Here is a 17,840-nt window from a genome sequence, read left to right on the forward strand (position 1 = left end):
CTGCCCAATGGTCTTCAGAAAAAATCCTCCAGCTCCTGCACATTCTTCGACTCCATACTAGCAGTGATTGTATGATTCTGAGATCCATCTTTTCACACTGGGACTCAGACACAACTATTACAAACGCTGCAAACATTCAGTGATGCTCAAGAAGGAAGCATCCGTTAAGAGCCAGGGCGTGTAAATTGTTCTTATTTAGTTTAAAAATTCATTAATTAATTTAGTACTGCCCTTCAGAGGCTAAATAAGATATTTACATGTAAAAGAAAATAAGAAAAATGTACACATCACCATCTTCTTGCTCAAACGCTTACCCCTGGCTCTTAATGCATCGGGTTGCATTCTTGGGCATTACCTTGCAGATTCTGAAAGCTGTGACCAATCATAATGCAGATATCCACCATTTTTGTCTGACAAACAAACCAAAGCAAAATCAAAAGGTGTGTATTGACAACTTTTTGCAGTTCTAATGTTCATTCATGTTTAATTCGTGCTATAACTTAAATAGATGATCAGTTCACATGCTGCTTGAACTAAGGCGCTACACATTAAACGCCACAAAATGGTATTTATTGTTTGAATTTCACAAAAATTACATAATTTTAAAGCTGAGACTTTATTTTATACCAAAAGTAGCCTGCTCTGTCTTGTCTGTTGGTGCATTGTCAGTGTCCTCTTTACTCCGCAATATATTTTTCTCTGTGTGAGAACATGTGGAATGAGAGCGGAATGGCTTGTCGGACGTAGCAACAGTAACTAAGTCTTTGTGAAAGGTCAATTTCAAATCATTAAATTTTGGACTCGGATGTTAAGGACTCGGACTCAAGTCCGACTCGGCCCTCTTTGGACTCGGACATGGACTCGGACTTGACAAAGGTGGACTCGGACCCAACACTATCTGTTGCAGTGTTTACTGATCATAATTCCCTTGTGTTTTTTTTTGTGTTTTAAAAAAAAAATTTTTTATATAGCGCTTTTAACAATGTAGATTGTTTCAAAGCAGCTTTACAGAGATAAGCGTATAATTTAAGGTAACAAAGATTGTTTTGGCTTTATAGCGGTTCTTTAATAAAGTTATTTTCCAGCTAAAGTTAGTTTTGATTGATTCACTTCCGTCGCAACGATCATTTGTTATTAAATTAGGGGCCGCTAAGACGACACCATTCTCTCTACACAGACTTTAAACGCGATCCTGTGAGAAACGCTGATGGCGTTCACATGCGCATTTAGAATTGCTTCTATAGTTATGTGCGTTTGAATATGAGCGCAGGTTTGGAATTCCCTACAGACCAAGCCTAAACAAAGTACTGGGTTTTCCTTATAAATTTTGATAGAGAATTTTATTTTATTTTGTCACTTCGGGTAGGAACGCGAAACAAAATTTCCTGACAATGCCTTATCTATAGAGTTGTAAAGGGATCCTCCATAGGGAGAGACTAGTTGGCACTTCAGCACTGCATTGTCATTGGGTCCAGGCGAAGGTCCTTCATCAGATCTGGATACGGCCTGGATCCAGCAGGCTGCGGGAAAACCTCGGGATAAACACAGACACTTAAATTAGCGTAGATGCCATTCTTCTGTAACGAGTACATCAGGATTTATGGGAAGTGTTCCCGGTTCCGGCTGGCCTAATCTATGCAGCCTAACATTGAATTATAGAAGTCTATAATGTATTATGTGAATGCTAGGCCAAAGAGATGTGTCTTTAATCTAGCTTTGAACTGACAGAGTGTGTCTGCTTCCTGGACAATGTTAGGAAGACTGTTCCAAAGTTTTGGTGCTAAATAGGATTAGGGGTGTTACCGAAGCCAAATACCTTATCTAAAATCTCTATGCAATAATGAGTTAGAGTAAAAATGAAACGAGCGCAAATCCGTCTTTCAGAATTTGCGTATTTCAGAAATTGCGTGCATCTTTCAGAAATCCGAGCTTGGTAAGAGTAATATCAACTCAAATAGGCTACAACATCATAGGCATGTTCTACGAAATTATATCGTATATTATTGTATGGATATTTAAATGATTTAAGCCTTTTACAATATACTCAAATGAATAAGCACAGCACTGTCACAAATCAAACAGCGCATTATTGCCGTCTCTGCGCGTCTCTGTCTCTCAGCAACCAAACCAGCTCAAGCCTATAATCAACTAAGATTCATATACATTAATTACTACTTGATATGTCCATTTAAATGTTTTAGTATGATGTGATAAACTACATGATATATTTCGTTGTCTCACTATCTCTTGAAGCTGAACCTCGTTGTCCTTGTGCGTATTTGGCGCTGTGAGTTTTTTTTTTTTTTCACTGCAACTTTGCTGGCTGCGCGTCGTCTCATTTTATTACGACTCTCAACTGTGTGGTTACAAAGTATATTACAATAGCATCGAACACAGCTCAGCCAATAATAATCAAGAAATGGAAGTGTCCGTTTTTATAACGTGTTTTGACATGTTTTCCTTGCTATAGCATTATAAAACATTTAGCATAATGCTGTATTTTTACAAAAAACAATAAAGTTTATCACTATGAACATTAAAAAAAAAAAATCCCCTGGGAGAAACTGTCCTGCCTTCTAGTGAAAGAGACAATCGCTGATTGGTAAAGTCATATTGCGTCACTGCATCGATCTGTTAGAGAGATTCGGTTCCCATAGGAACCTGAGACTCGCGCTTAGGACAGCACATGCGCATTGTCTGATGGCTTTTGTCTGATGGCTCGTCTAGCCTGAAAATAAGGGTTTGGTCGGACTCTGAATGAGCCAAGTGTATTTGAGCATCAGCATGGAAATCAACGCTGTAGCTAAAACGCGGAGTGTTTAATTTATTAGGGCATTCCTCAAGTGGAATGGATTTGTCTGACGGCGCTCTGAAGAGTGAACAGACATATGCGCTGAATTAGAGACGGTGAAAGTGAGTGGGTCCAATATCATTGGTCTTAAAAAGTGGGTGGGTCTACTCTTGTCCCACCCATATACAATGGTTCCGACGCCCATGCCCGTGTGTAAAATGGCGCTTGTAAATAAATCACATGATATCGGTACTTAACTGATCTGTCCAACACTGAACTCACAAGACGTCTGAATCGGTGTATAACAGACTGGTAACACGTTACAATAAGGTTCCATTTATTAAACTCTTGTATTAGTTAACATTAACTATCAATAAACTATTAATCTTTGTTAATGTTAATTTCACCATTTACTATAGCCTACATTATTGAAATCAAAAGTTGTATTTGGTAACATTAGTAAATGCACTGTGAAGTAACATGAACAAACAATGAAAAGCTTTATTTTTATTAACTAAGATTAACAAAGATTAATAAATAGTCAAGTCAAGTCAAGTGTATTTATATAGCGCTTTTCACAATACAGATTGCATCAAAGCAGCTTCACAGCATTAAACCAAAATAACACAACAAGGTTGTTTCTAGTGTAAATTTATTGATTGATAAAATTAAATTAATATCCCCAAAATATCCCCAACTGAGCAAGCCAAAGGCAACAGTGGCAAGGAACCGAAAACTCCATCAAGTGACCTAATGGTGTCCTAAAACTCCATCAGGTGACCCAATGGAGAAAAAAAATCTTGGGAGAACCCAGGCTCAGTCGGGGGCCAGTTCTCCTCTGGCATTTATGAACTAGAGGCCAGATTGTAGTTTGAACAGTAAGATTTAAAATGTTATATGAATGCCTGGCTGAAGAGATGCGTCTTTAATCTAGTTTTAAACTGGGAGAGCGAGTCTGAGCAACGAACAGTATCAGGAAGGCTATTCCAGAGGAGCTAAATGTGAAAATGCTCTCCCTCCTTTGGTGGATCTGGATATCCTAGGTATGACCAAAAGCCTCGAATTTAGTGATCTTAAAGAGCGCGATGGATTATAGGACGATAGAAGATCCGTTAAATAGACTGGAGCTAAGCCGTTTAGGGCTTTATAAGTCAGTAGCAATACCTTGTAATTAATACGGAACTTTATAGGTAACCAATGCAGTGATGATAAAATCGGTGTTATATGATCATATTTTCTTGATCTAGTAAGAACTCTAGCGGCTGCATTTTGGACTAACTGTAGCTTGTTTATTGAGGATGCAGGACAACCAGCTAATAAAGCATTACAGTAATCTAGTCTCGAGGTCATGAATGCATGAACTAACTTTTCTGCATCGGAAACTGATAGCATATTACGTAGCTTAGCAATGTTTCTAAGGTGGAAAAAGGCTGTTCTTGTAACATATGAAATATGATTTTCAAAAGATAGGTTGCAATCGAGTATAACACCCAGGTCTTTTACTGTAGAGGATAAAGTAACAGGACATCCTACGATGTTAAAATTGTATTGTGAGAGGTTTTGTGGGCGGTTTTTTGAACCGATAAGTATTACCTCTGTCTTGTCTGGATTTAATAAAAGAAAATTACGCGTCATCCAATCTTTGATATCTTTAACACATTCTGTCAATTTGGATAATTTAGCGTTTTCATCCGGCCGTGATGAAATATATATTTGAGTGTCATCAGCATAACAATGGAAACTAATTCCATGTTTCCTTATAATATTTCCAAGTGGCATCATATATATTGAGAATAATAGAGGGCCTAACACAGATCCCTGCGGCACTCCATAGTTTACTGGAGTTATGATCGATTTTTCTCCATTTAAAGAGACAAAATGGTAGCGGTCAGATAGGTATGATTTGAACCAGCTTAATGCTTGTCCTTGAACACCAGTATAATTTTGTAGTCGATCTAAGAGTATTGTGTGATCTATAGTATCGAACGCAGCACTTAGATCAAGTAAAACTAGTATTGAGAAACAGCCTTGGTCAGAAGCTAAAAGTAAATCATTTGTGATTTTAACGAGCGCAGTTTCAGTGCTATGATGCGGCCTGAATCCTGACTGAAACTTTTCATAGATATCATTTTCTTGTAAGAAAGAGCCCAGTTGAGCGGACACAACTTTTTCTAATATTTTAGACATAAATGGAAGATTTGAAATGGGTCTATAATTTGCTAGATTATTAAGATCTAATTGTGGTTTCTTAATGAGAGGTTTTATAACTGCCAGTTTAAACGTTCTAGGAACATGACCTAAAGATAAAGATGAGTTAATAATATTGAGGAGAGGCTCTTCCACTACAGGTAACACTTCTTTCAGTAATTTAGTTGGTATAGGATCTAATAAACATGTTGTTGTTTTAGATGAAGTGATAAGTTTATTTAACTCTTTTTGTTCTATAGTTGTAAAGCATTGTAATTGTTCTTGAGGGGTGATAATTGAGGCTGAATTATAAGGCGCGATTGAAGATTGAACGTTTACAATTGTGGTTCTGATGCTTTCTATTTTCTCAGTGAAGAAGTTCATGAAATCATTACTACTGAACTGTAACGGGATATTTTGTTCGGGTGACTTCTGTTTATTTGTTAGTCTAGCCACGGTGTTAAATAAAAACCTAGGATTATTTTGATTATTTTCTATTAGTTTGCGGAGGTGCTCGGCCCTGGCCGCTTTTAGGGCCTTTTTATAACGTGACATACTGTCTTTCCACGCGATTCTAAAGACCTCTAAATTAGTTTTTTTCCATTTACGCTCTAAATTACGGGTTTCTCTCTTTAGAACATGCGTAGTATTGTTGTACCATGGTGCTTTAATTTTCTCTCTGACCTTTTTTAATTTAATAGGTGCAACAACATCCAGTGTTCTAGAGAGAATGGTGCTCATAGTGCTAGTTAGTTCTTCTAGTTCATCTGTTTGTTTGGGTTCAGGCAGCAGATGAGACAGATTAGATAAGCAATTTGAAAAATTATCTATGGTGGATGGAAGGATTGTTCTGCCTGGTTGATAACGCGGCGCCGCATGACATATTACAGCAGTACGTAATATGCAAGTTACCATGTAATGGTCAGTGACATCATCACTTTGTGGAATGATATCTATATCGGTTGGATCGGTTCCATACGATATAATTAAATCGAGTGTATGATTAAGACGATGAGTTGGTCCGGTGACGTTTTGCTTGACCCCAAAGGAGTTTAATAAATCTGTAAACGCAGCCCCTAACGCATCATTTGGATTGTCTACATGTATGTTAAAATCTCCAACAATTAATGCTTTATCGACATTGACTAATAGGTCTGAGAGAAAATCTGCAAACTCTTTTAGGAAATCAGCGTAAGGCCCAGGCGGTCTATATACGGTAGCCAAGGCTAGAGATAATAGGGATGTTTTTCTAACATCTAAGAGCGTAACATTTAGTACAAGTACTTCAAACGAAATAAACTTATAACCCGTTTTCTGAGTAACATTGAGAATATCTCTATAGATTGTTGCAACACCGCCGCCACGACCAATCAGACGGGGCTTGTGCTTATAGGAGTATCCAGATGGAGTAGACTCATTTAGACCGAAATAATCATTTGGTTTAAGCCAAGTTTCAGTAAGGCAAAGTACATCGAAGCTATTATCTGTGACTATTTCATTTACAATAACTGCCTTAGGTGCGAGTGATCTAATGTTTAGAAGACCTAGCTTTAAAAATTGTTTTTGTTTACTAATAGCAACATTTTCTGGTTTAATAACAATTAGATTGTTCCTAGATCCTGCAGTAGATTTATTAATTGGTCTCACTAAACGAGGAATAGACACAGTTTCTATGCAATGTTCAACACTAGTATTTATATCAGTTAAATTGGTTAAATTGGTTAAATTGGTGCAGCAGAGACTATGATTTGGACTTTTGGTTACTAGTCAAAAGGTATTTAACATTTTGGAGATGTTATCCGACAAAAGATCTGCTCCGAATCTGCTTGGGTGTAAGCCATCAGCACGGAAAAGCCTAGGACGCTCCCAAAACAGATTCCAATTATTTAGAAAGAGCAGTTTCTGCTCACTGCACCATGACATTAACCATTCATTTAGCGCGAACAATCTACTAAACTTTTCATGTCCTAGTCGGTACGTGGGAAGCGGTCCTGACACAATAATCGTTGTTTCGGGCGATGTGCTGCGTACCGTATCGATCAGATTCCTGAAGTCTTTTTTCAGAATCTCCGTCTGACGCAGCCTGATGTCGGCCCCTCCCGCGTGCAGGACCACAGTTCCGACGCGCTCGTCATCGTTCAGAATCTCGGGAACGCGAGCAGCGATTTCAGAAACACGAGCACCAGGAAAGCAGTGACTGTGCACCTTACTTTTACCTAACGTAGCATGTACGTGCCGAACGATGGAATCAAAAAGGGATCAAAGCATCGCGTTCTGTTTCGCGGAGAGGGGAGAAGCGGTTCTGTGTGGATAGCTCGAAAACCGGGAGGGTCGGAGAGAGTTTTGGTCTGGGCGTCTGACGTGTTGGAGCCGGAGTGAACGAGACCATGGCTGATCGCGACCTCGGTGCTCGGGACCGATGTTGAGAAACGCACGGAGTAGACGAGGTCGGAGTCAGCAGGTTAGTAACGTTAGTCACTGATTTGTGTGCATCGGCGCGTGATGTTTCAAGAGCCAAACGCCGGTCTATCAGCTCGGCCTGTCTTACTAAAAGGTCGTGGATCTGTTTCTCAACAGCTTCCAGCTCAGACTGCAATGCGTGCAGTTCAAATGTATCTTCACCTGCACCAAAGGGTAGACTACTTACATCTGATATATTCGCCATTTTAACAGATGGACAGTAAGTTAGCAACGACGCTACCAGTGATGCTATCAATATTAATACTAATTTATGACTGAAGTCTTGGATATAATCCGTCTTTTTAGTGGTACGGGTGTAGAGTAGACGCACGATAGGCGAAAAAGAATGTTTGTTTGTAAATGAGTGTAGAGAAGACGCGTTCAGCCGTGATCCACGGGAGTAACCTATAAGAGTATCCAGCGTTGGATCACAAAAGGCTTGAAACGCGTCTGCTCAACAGTCCGCGTTGTAACTATGAGGTGTGAGCAGTAATGCTTCTCAGTGAGGAAAAGTAGAAAATGTTCGTTGTAAGTGAGTTTAAAGAGAAAATCAAGAATTATAAATCAATCGATAGAGCTCCAAAGACAACAACACGTTCAGACGCGACGCATGCGCATTCTGTGAAATACAGGAACAAATGTATTGTTCATGGTTAGTTAGCCTAATACATGAACTAATGTTAACAAATCAAACAATACTCTAAAGTGTTACAAACAAATCATATACTCTGAACTCAGAAGTGCTTACCCCATTTTTTTTATTATTAATAATGGTTAGCAAGATTTAACCTTAATAAACTACAGAATCTTCAGGTTATATATATATATATATATATATATATATATATATATATATATATATATATATATATATATATAAAACAATGTGTAGATTTTTGTAGAAAATGACAAACATTTTTGTAGAAATCATTTAGTTTAGACTGGAGTGAGGTGAACATTTTCAGCTTTTTTCCCCAGTGTTATTATTTGCAATGAAAGTTCAAGTTACATGGTTTGTGATGTTGAGTTTTATGACACTCTTTTTCTCTGTTTCAGAATACTGATTCACAAGCATTCCTTACTGCATTTCAAAGGTAAAGGGTTAATTAGGGACATGACCACAAATACAAAATGCTTCAGATTTGGCTTGTTGATAAGAAAATCATTATAGTTTTAAAATTATCAGAAATATAAAAGCTATTAGAAAAAACTGTTTTGTTTATGCCACAAATAATTAAGACTACATTTACCCATCCATTCTCCAAACCACTTGTCCTATAAACCTGCTGGATGGTCGGTCCATCACAGATTTTTGGGCCGTATATTTGACATAACTCGTTTTTTTTCTAGAAAATATAAGAGTATTTCAAAAAAAGACTTTCTTGAGATAAATTCCTCAAATTATCTGTATTCTTCATATAGATAAAATATGGTAGATAAAGTATCATAATCATTATCATAAAGTCATATTTCATTATGTTGTCGTCATTTTTTTCAGACTGACTGATCAGAGCACAACCTGCATTTTCTGCTGCGCTTTTCTCTCTGGTTAGTATTAATATTGTTTCTTAAGCTGTATTATGGTATTTTCATCCCATCGCCATAATTGTAGTTCCTGTGCCTTAATATGTCTGTTTTTATATCTTTTTCAGGTTCCTTGGGTTTTGCCGTTTTCTACAGAGAGCAGTTTATTTCATTTCTTACCCCACATCCTCTACCTTCACCACCCACCCACCACCTACCACCTACCCCCTCCACCACCTACCCCCTCCACCTTCACCCCCACCACACGACCTACCCCCTCCACCTTCACCCCCCACCCCCTCCACCTTCTAAAAAAAAAAAAAAAAAAAAACTTTATTGCAATTTACAAGTTTGCACAGTGTCCCTTTCGTTGTTCTTGTTTAACTGTTTGTTTTCTTCCTGAGAGTACTACAGGTTTTATCTTTTTAGGCTCAACAGCTGTTACATCTGGAGAACGTTCAAAGTATGTGCCTACTTAAGTGAGAATGTCCAGTTAAAATGAATTTGACTAACAAATAAGTGCATTTAAATACGTATTAGTTTTGAGTATTAAAAAAGAAATCCATGGCTACATTTTATGATTTGAGACTTGAAAGTAAAATCTCTACTTTTAGAAGTTAGTTAATCCACTCAAATTAGTGAGTTAAGCAGATAAATTTGTCAAGAATCGCTTTTTGTCATTTCTTTTTATCTCTTCATATTTTAAAGGATGCCGCGGAAAGGAAAGAGATCTCAGGCTCAAAAAATTCGTTGGAGAAAGTTGGACCTGGAGGATGACTAGACCAGACCCTCCAGGATTAACCAGGTACTATTGATATCTGTGTCTTGCAACATGCTCATTTCAGGGCACCTTAATGTTTGGGACTAGGGCTGTCACGATTTCACAAATGCGACCACATCAAATTTTAACTTGCAAATTCTCAAAAAATGGTCGTATATGACGACTTTTTTGGTCGCAGCCTGGAGCCCTGCAATGCTAATCATAATGACTAATCACTCTATACAACACTTTAAAATAATACAATTTCTGCCTTATTCTATGATTTTCAAATACACCTTTTATAAGTGACTCAAGTTTACAGTGCTTGCAGAGATGGAGTAGCATTTACTGAGAACCGGTTGATCCACTTTGATCTCAGTGCTGCGCATATATTTATTTAATTTGCAATTTTTTAAATAATCACACTAAGCCAAATTGTGATTTCGATTTAATTTCTGTTAATCGTGCAGCTCTAGATATAAACAAAAAACAACAATGCTCACTTGCTATAAGTATATGAATATCAGTAGATTGCCGATTGATAATCTCCATTAGGGATGCACCGATATCAGTATCAGGCCCGATACTGAGCTCATGTACTCGTACTCGTAAAAATGCTCCGAAACCAATAAACAATACCAGGCAGCGTGTGTAGGCTACAGTACAGTGTTTGTGTCCAGACAAACACTGACAACAGAGGGGATAAAAAAGAAGGCTGTTTATGAAGTAAATGTATCTTATTAGTGGAATTTTAAACAAAATATAATAACACATAGCTGTGGTACGTGAGCTGATCAGAGAAAAACATACAGTGGATTGAGCTCACAGCAGCACAGACGCGTGCGAGCTGGTCGTGCGCATCCCTTTTTCATAGAAGTCAGTGGAAAGTGTGTAGTTCAGTTGGATGTCAATGGCAAAGAAAGTAAAACGAGGCATGTAGCTTATTATTAACGTTAACTGACCAGAGAGAGAGAGCATACTACTGTTGAATTTTAATCAAACAAAGGACAAATAAATTACTCACTGCTGTTGACTTAATGTGTGCTTTACTATTAAATGAAAGATAAAATATGATAGAGCAATAGAATGAACAGTGTATATATATATATATATATATATATATATATATATATGGAAAAGCTGATAAAGACACATAAGCCGTGTTTACATTTAAGTCTTCACGGTTAGTTTTGTACATGTAAGTACATGTTTTGTACATGCTTTCTCTACCATGAACAAGATTATAATGTTATTATTTACATTTTTTCAAGTAGTGCAATTCAACAAGCTTTTTTTCAAAAAAACATTTGTCATTATTTTACTTCCATACAAGCGGTTCTGTCTCACACATATGCAAATCCGTATAGCACATTTATTACAATGTAAATTGTTAAATTTAATCACTAATTAATCAAATAAATAAATTAATTAATACTATTTAGCAAAAATGTCTTTGTCCCAAACACTATGAAGTGCAATTTAAAATTTAACACAGATTCTATAACACTCATTTTGACCAACAGCCTAATTCCATGAATGATTATTTACAGGTTGAACAGGCAAGCACCAGTGCAGCTGTAGCTCAGTTTTCGGGTAGAACGTATGTAGAAGGTGGTGATATTGCACCCAGGGTTTTGTCTGTGCAGGCATCTCATTGTCAAGGTGATGATAGGTATGAGAGTTTCTCTAGAAATCATCAGTGCACGTGTGTAGCGTTGACATTTTTAGCTAACCAGAGTGAAGGGATTACGTTCAGGATGCCTGACCTTGATAGAGTTTTAGAGGAGGGAGATGCGTGTTATGTCTATATTAAAATGCAGCTTATTGCTGAAGGGAGGTTTCATCGCAACCATCTGACAATGGAGGAAGTACCGTCGAGCGTTGCATCATTTCACCGGACACATAATGTGCTGAAGTCAGGAGTGATGTTTGGATACCTCAGAGCCACAGGGACCCCTGGCACTGAAGAGTGGTGGATTCCTCTCACTGAAAGGCTACAGTGTCTCTCCACAGATGTCAGGCATGCTTTGCTCCTTGTCGCTCCTGAGTGTATTGCTGTGTTCAGAGACAGATCTGGAAGGTACGGATACTTTGATTCTCACTCAAGGACTGCTGCAGGCTTGCCCCATCCAACTGGTCATGGAACTGCTGTCATGTTGACTTTCACCCACCTGAGTGACATGGCAGGCAGATTTCTCAATATCTTCTGGGATCGTGGTGATGAGACCAGCTATGAATTCATGCCTGTGTCTTTTGAAACAGAGCAACAGTCTGTCCAACTGCCTTCACCATCTGTTTGTGAACCAGTATCACAAGTGATTTCAGCTCTACCAGAACCAGCAACAAATGTTGGAGCCAAAGTAAATTTTGTTGGCTCAGGAGCTGAAAACCGAGATGTGGTAGATAAAACAAATAAGCACAGAAGAAGAAAAGAAATGCGTAAAACATTAACATTTTCAAAACAACGTGGAAAACTTGAGGGCACTACATCATCTTGTCTCATAAGAAGAAATAAAAAAAGGGATTATGACAGAAAGAAGTATGTCGGCTGTTTGCAATTCCAAACAAAGAAAAAAGAAGTCATTAAGGAAAAGTATCATCAGGATCCTCTTTTCAGAAACAAAAAGAAAGACTATATACTGAGGAGATACAGCACAGATACTCTCTTCCAGAAGAAGATGAAAGACTACATGAAGAAGATGTACAGCACAGATGCTCTCTTCCAGAAGAAGATGAAAGACTACACGAAGAAGAGATACAGCACAGATGCTCTCTTCCAGAAGAAGAAGAAAGAGTACATTAAGAAGAGGTACAGCACAGATACTCTCTTCCAGAGGAAAATTAAAGCCTCTTCATCGATTGCAATGCGCACTGCGGATCAAAAAGAAATATAAACCGTACATCCGTCCCAGCCAGGAAACACCCCAGCCTTGTGTTAACAAAGTGATGGAAAGTGCCATACATGCATTCCGGTGTAAGATTCAGCATGGCCCTACACATGTCTGCACAGTCTGTCACAGAGCCCTGTTTCCTAATCAAGTCAAGGTCTGTAATAGAACAAGTTATTACAAAAACGTTCATGTTGCAGCGTCTTGCCTAACCGGGAAGTATGTTCACGCTTGTGATAATGCCTGCTCAGGTTCCTGCGCAGTTCCGGAAGAGAGAAGACAGGAATGGATTTGCCACACTTGTGACAGCCACCTCAAGAGAGGACAGATGTCTTCAATTGCAGCAGCCAACAAACTGGAGTTGCCACCAATCCCTGCGGAATTGGATGAATTAAATGTCCTTGAACGTCAACTCATTGCAAAAATTTTACCATTTGCAAAAATAGTTGCATTACCCAAAGGACAGCAGAGAGCAGTACGTGGTGCCGTCGTGTGTGTGCCCTCCGAGATGGAGAAGACTGTCAACTCTCTGCCAAGACCAAGAAGTGAGGCCCAGCTGCTGCAGGTGAAGCTGAAGAGACACGTTAAGTTCAAAGGATACCAGCAGTTCCACACGGTGAATATGCATAACGTACTTGCAGCTTTATCGAAGCTGAAAGCAATGCATTCGGAATACAGGAATATCTCCATAAGAGAAACGGCTATATTCGAAAGTCCCATAGATGAAGAAGCTGATGTCTCTGAAAGTCACCTAGACGAGGAAGCTGAAGTCTCTGAGATGCAACAAGAAGTCGATGTTGCTGAGCAGGATGAGCAACACGTTAGCGTCGAGGAAAAGATGAGCTTCGACCCGGGCTCACATTAGACACGTGCATGCAGCCGCCCGACATCGGACAGGAGATCTTGTCGTACGGTGAGGGAATATTTAGTATCGCACCTGCACAAGGACAAAAGCCTGTTGGATTTTTCAAAATCCCAAAGCTGGAAGCTATGGCTTTCCCTGTTCAATTCCCCACTGGACAAAATTCCATTGACGAGGAAAGACAAATTTCAATATCTCCCAGTATGTATTTCAACGTGAAATTGTTCAGCGTGGACACGCGTTTTGCAAAAGATCAGAGTTATCTTTTCTTTGCGCAGTTTGTAACGGAAACGCAACTGGCTAGAAACAGCATGTCTATTCAGTTGCGAAAAGGCAAACCTCTCACAAGAGACGGCCGAAGAATTTCTAACAGACTGCTTCAAGACAACCGGGAGATTGAAAGATTGGTACACAACAGAGACGCCACACGGTTCATGCAACCACTGAGAGGCTCTCCATCGTATTGGGAGAAAACTTTGAGGGATCTACAGGCTATGATAAGACAGTTAGGAACCCCTACGTTTTTTTGCACATTCAGTGCAGCCGAAATGAGATGGCCTGAAGTAATTACAGCAATCAAGGCCCAGCAAGGTGAACACGTCGACTTTTCCGAGCTTGACTGGACGACAAAGTGTGAAATTCTCCGAAGCAATCCGGTCACTGTCATGCGTATGTTTGAGAAACGGGTGGATGCGCTAATGACTCATCTGCTTTTGTCGCCTGCCCAACCCATTGGTAAAGTTGAGGACTACTTTTACCGAGTGGAGTTTCAAGCTAGAGGAAGCCCACATATCCATCTTCTTGTTTGGATAAAGGACGCACCCGAGTTTGAGAAGGATTCTGACAAGGATGTTTGTGACTTTATTGACCGCAACATAACCTGCCAGTTGCCCGATCCCTTGGCTGATCCTGAGCTTCACAAGATCGTCACAGAGGTCCAGCTTCACAGCAGGAACCACTCAAAGTCCTGTAAGAAGGGAAATCTATTGTGTCGATTTGGGTTCCCCAAACTGCCGGTGTCTAGCACCACTATCACTCGTCCGCGACCACAGCGTCCTGAAGAAGAGGATGACACGGACACTTCTCCATCTGGAAGCTGCATGTTTGCATCTAAACAACCACAGCGTCCTGAAGAAGAGCATGAGAAAGAGCAAAAGCAAGCAGACAGAAGGAAGTTGAGACGGGAGGCTGCTCAAAAGGCAATGAGCGAAGCCAGGACAAAACTCAAGCCGGTGTGGGATCTGTTGAATGACCCCCAAGCCTCTTTTGACAGCTTGTCAGACCTACTGACAAAGAGTAAGTTGTCCATCGATGACTACAATGAGAACGTCGAAGCATTGTCCAATGCCAACGTGATTCTGCTGAAGCGTGATCCAAAGGAGTCTTGGGTGAATGGATACAATCCCGATTTGTTGAGGGCATGGAACGCTAATATGGACATTCAGTTCGTTCTTGACGCTTTTAGCTGCGTTATGTATATGCTTTCGTATATTTCCAAGCCGGAGCATGAAATGGGCGATTTACTTAAGAACGTAATCAAGAGTGTGCGTGAGACGAACGTTAGCGAGGAAGATGAAATGAAGCAGATAATGCAAGCCTACTCAAAACACAGGCAAGTTAGCGCTCAGGAGTCTGTGGCACGAACATGCAGCTTACCGTTGAAGAAGTGTTCACGAAGTGTTGTGTTTCTACCGGCGGACGATGACGCGCTTAAGATGAGTCTTCCCCTAAGCGTCCTACAAAACAAAAATCCTGATTCGGAGGATGTGTGGATGTCAGGGATGATAGAGAAATACAGAGCAAGGCCTCAAACGCGTGACTTTGAGAAGATGTGTGTGGCAGAATTTGCTTCGGAGTGCCGCATCGTGTACGGTCAACAAACTAAAGGCAAGAATGTTCACCAGCTGCTCTACGGCATGGGCTTTTGTCAGAAGAGAACGTTTGGGAAGGCTGCAGTTATTAGGTATGCACGTTTTTCGGAGGAAAAACAACCCGAAAAGTTTTACAGTAGATTACTTAAGCTTTATATGCCACATCGAAGCAACGAACAGCTAAAACCGCCTAGATTTCCGACATATGAAACATTTTACAAGAGTGCAAAGGTGGAACTACCCTGGACAACCCCTGGTTTGCTTTTCCCTGTCTGCGCCATAGTGCAAGCACACAAGGAAAAATTCGAAAAACACAGCGACGAGGTGGATAAGGCGTTCGATCAGCTGCAACAGCAAGGGCCACCCGAGAACGCATGGGCCGCCTTTGCACCAGAGATTGAAGTGGATCGTTTAGAGTGCGTTGCAGAACGACAAGACATCAATCCAGATGATGAGGATGTACAAGATGATGTCCCAGAATTTCAGATTCTTGAACATGGAGATGGAGTCGTGCCACAAATAGAGGCACCGCAGATGAGCATCGAATTTGTCAGGAGGTTGTTTAGAAGTCTAAACGAGACGCAGGCAGCCATATTCTACACGGTCTGCCAGTGGTGTCAGAAGCGTGTGTGGGGTCATAATCCGGAACAGTTTTTCTACTTCGTGTCAGGTGGTGCTGGTTGTGGCAAATCACACGTCATCAAGTGCATATACACGGAAGCGACCAAGATTCTGCGACAACTGCCTCGACTACGGGAGGAAGGAGATCTATCCGTGCCTACGGTGCTCTTGAGTGCGTTTACTGGAACGGCAGCGTTCAACATATCCGGTAAAACTCTGCATTCCATCTTGAAACTTCCAAGGAATCTGAAGCCACCATATCAAGGACTTGGAAATGCCCTAGATGAACTACGAGCAAGACTACGCGACGTGGAGATTCTTATCATTCTTATCGATGAAGTGTCCATGATTTCGAAGGACCTTTTTGCCTACATAAACTGGAGATGTCAGCAAATCAAAGGCAGCAAAAAACCTTTCGGGGGAATCTCTGTCCTCGCCGTGGGCGACTTTTACCAACTGCCACCTCTGGGTAAAGCCAAACCACTCTGCGTGTACGAAGAGGATGTTTTGGACTTCTGGAAAGACCATTTCCAAATGATTACCCTCACCGAGATCATGCGTCAGAAAGAAGACCTGGCTTTTTCCCAACTTTTAAACCGCCTACGGGTGAAGCCGAAGACCGACGATCTTGCCGAAGAAGATAGAGCTTTGCTACTCCAGGCAGTGAAGGACCCCAAAGACTGCCCGTGTGATGCACTGCACATATTTGCCACAAACAAGGAAGTTCACGAACACAATACGAAAACAATCCATGCTCTTCACACTGACATCATTACCATCGATGCCGAAGACTACAGGAAAGACCCAAGAACAGGAGGGATGAAGAGACAAATGAAGCCCATCACCGGAAAAAAGGATGACTTGCCTGACACCATACAAATTGCGTTGGGAGTACGCATAATGGTGACTAGGAATCTGGATGTTGAAGATGGAATTGTCAATGGGTGTTTTGGAAAGATTGCAAACATTGTCAATAAGACAAAAGATGGAATCAACACCGTGCAAATGTTAGGACTTCAGCTTGACAATCCAAACGCAGGCAAGAAACACCGCAAAAGGGTGCAAGGTGAAGAAGACGACTTGGTTTACATCGAGAGATCCGAAGAAACTCTTAGGAAAGGGGCAGTTCGTCGACAATTCCCCATCAAGTTAGCCTACGCCTGCACAGCTCACAAAGTCCAAGGCATGAAGATGGAGAATACCGTTGTCTCACTGAAGAAGATTTTCGAGCCGGGAATGGCCTACGTTGCCCTCAGCAGAACGACCTCGCTTCGTGGACTGCACATTATGGAAGATATATGCAGATCCTACAGTCACAGCCTCATTGGGAAACATGACAAGAGCGACGTTTAAAGGAATCATGCCACTTTTGCAGCAGGTGAGGGAAACCAACATGGATCAAACGCTTAAAATCATCCATCACAACACAGAAGGACTGTCATCCCACATTGAAGACATCAGATGCCATCATGAACTGCTTCTATCGGATATTCTTTGCATGACGGAAACTCACCTGACCGGATCATTCACTACACCTCACGTCCAATTGGATGGATACAACATGTTTCTGCGTAACAGACATGTCTCCTACTCGACACACCAAGAAATTGCACAGAAAGCTGGTGGTGGAGTCGCAATATATTGCAAAGAGCATATATCAGCTCAGGCTAGGCAGTTTATTCAAAATGTGACTGATCTGGAGTATGTCGTCATCAAAGTAGATAGCCCGATCAAAGCAACAATCGCTGCTGTCTACAGGCCACCACACTACGGATTCAAAGGATTCCTGAAAAACTTGAAGAGTCTGCTGGATTATTTGGACATCGTGGACGAACATCCTGTAATAATCTGTGGAGATTTTAATGAGGATCTCTGC

The sequence above is a fragment of the Abramis brama genome (assembly GCF_963993115.1).
Source record: "Abramis brama genome assembly, chromosome: 12".
Classification (NCBI taxonomy): domain Eukaryota; kingdom Metazoa; phylum Chordata; class Actinopteri; order Cypriniformes; family Leuciscidae; genus Abramis; species Abramis brama.